Source organism: Austrofundulus limnaeus, unplaced genomic scaffold, assembly GCF_001266775.1.
Source record: "Austrofundulus limnaeus strain Quisiro unplaced genomic scaffold, Austrofundulus_limnaeus-1.0 Scaffold303, whole genome shotgun sequence".
In the NCBI taxonomy this organism is placed as follows: domain Eukaryota; kingdom Metazoa; phylum Chordata; class Actinopteri; order Cyprinodontiformes; family Rivulidae; genus Austrofundulus; species Austrofundulus limnaeus.
In genome coordinates, this window is record NW_013952705.1 from 641,375 (window position 1) to 643,354 (window position 1,980).

At 42.2% G+C, this 1,980-nt stretch overlaps 1 protein-coding gene across 1 annotated transcript in view; it reads right to left on the reverse strand.

Annotated features, from left to right (window-relative positions):
• ptpn4a (protein tyrosine phosphatase non-receptor type 4a) overlaps positions 1-1,691 on the reverse strand; it is a 95,782-nt gene extending 94,091 nt beyond the window's left edge. The window contains exon 1 of the mRNA XM_014021733.1: positions 1,125-1,691. The gene's annotated coding sequence lies outside the window, so the exon portion shown is untranslated. The remainder of the gene's footprint in view (positions 1-1,124) is intronic.
• Positions 1,692-1,980: the final 289 nt, after the last annotated feature.

Genomic DNA, 1,980 nt, shown 5'->3' on the forward strand with positions numbered 1-1,980 from the left:
AGATAGATAGATAGATAGATAGATAGATAGATAGATAGATAGATAGATAGATAGAAGCAAAACTTTATTGTTTCCTTTCACTTTTCTGTGGTGGACAATAATAAAGCTTTGGACAGATCTGAGAAGGTTCTGGCTGCAGCAGCTGTGGGGTTAAACAAGTTTTCAAATCAAACTACATGGTAACTTTTGTTGGCCAGCAAGTGTATTTCTGTTGTTCTGCCTGTTTTGTTTCATAAAAAATAATAAATCAATTCAAAAGTGTAAAATAGCACGTTAGAAATACAATTCTGAGTGATGTTGTAAACATAGCAATCCCTGATTATTCCAAATCTCAATTTAGCTCATCTCATTAAAGACAATTGAACCCTGCCCCCCAAAGCGACCCTCTATTCAAAAAGACTTTATGGTCATTTTACACGTCAGGTCTAAAAAATAAAAAATAAAAATAAAAATGAGCCAAAGAGACCAGAAAACCAGGACCGAGCAGGGTCCATTTGATCTCAACAGCAGGCAGCAGCGGAACCAACTGCGACCCGAAAGATGTGGCACGGATGGTGAAGGATTACGTCATCGAGAAAAAAAATAAGGAGGACGCCTCATCGCAGCAAGCAAAATAAATAAATAAAACCCACCTCTCGTTCTGCAGACCAGCTGAATCGTTTAATTCAAGAAATTATGATTTTATTATTATTATTATTTTATTTTTTAGTGAATGGCCGAGTTAAATACCCAGTGTCTCTCTTTAAGCAGCTCACCCATACGGGCCTTTTTTGATGTGACATTTCCAGAATGTGACACGAACATGAGCGCTTTATTTACCAACCAGCGTCCAAAACCAAACTGAAACCACCTGGTTGCTAAATTACTACAAGCTTCCCAGTCACGCATTTAGATATACGTCTACATTTTAACAGAAATATCATGAGTGGGTGAAAAGCGTGCCATATTTAAAGCCAACAGCGGTGACGCCGCCTGAGAGCTAACAGGACTCACTCATTGAATTTCCCCATGTTTAGCTAGCTGCGCGCGAGCAACTTGGATAAAAAAGTGACAGTGCTAAGCTAGCTAGCTAACATCGGCAGGCTTTTAGGGCAAGATAAAAAAAACAGTGGCTTGTGAATTACCTTCATCAACTGCTCCAGGGGCGTCCAGTTTTTAAGGAATTTAAGTGTTGCTGTGTGAGAAAATGTAAGCGGGCGACGTAGCCCGAACATCCAAGCTCAGTTCACGCAGCGCCGAAGAAAGCCGAGCATCATCTCTTTGACTATTATCGCCGTCTTTCATCGGTTCTCGGAGCTCGGCGGTGCTTCACGCACATCCATCCAGCGGAGATAAGGGCCTCCCTCCGGGCTCGACCATGCGACTGGCTCGGCGACGACGGATAATCCACAGAACAGGAGCCCCCGCAGTAAGCATTGGCTAGACGCGGCGCCTAGCAAGTCATTTCAGGTCGTGAGAATGAGAAATGTAATTTCCACGCAGGCGTAAAAAAAAACCGTGCAGTTTGAGGAGGGGGGAAAAAAATAAAGGTTTGACGTGAAAAAACTGCCAGATTTACAAAGAAGGAAAATGCTGCGTTGCTGACTTTTCCAATATGGGTCTACCCGTTGTTGTCAGCGCTCCCCTGATCTGTCTCTGCAGCTGCTTGCCTGCCTTGCAGCAAGACAGCAACGAGGAGCTGAACGACGACGTAATGACGCAGGAGGAGCGCACGGGGGCGGGGCCTATCACAGAGAGGCGCGCTGTTTATTTTCAAACGCACCCATGTCAGTCTGTAAAGTTACAGTATTAGAATATACATTTTCCATCCGGTTTACTCCTTTCGTTTTTTACTTTAAAGGACTTTAATTTAATGTTACATATTTAAAATGTTTTTTTTTATTTCCCAGCTTTTAGAAGTACTCTTAAGTCATTGCACCTGATCTTTTTTATTGAAGGAATTCTAACTTTAATCGCAGAATTCTATATACAGTATACAGT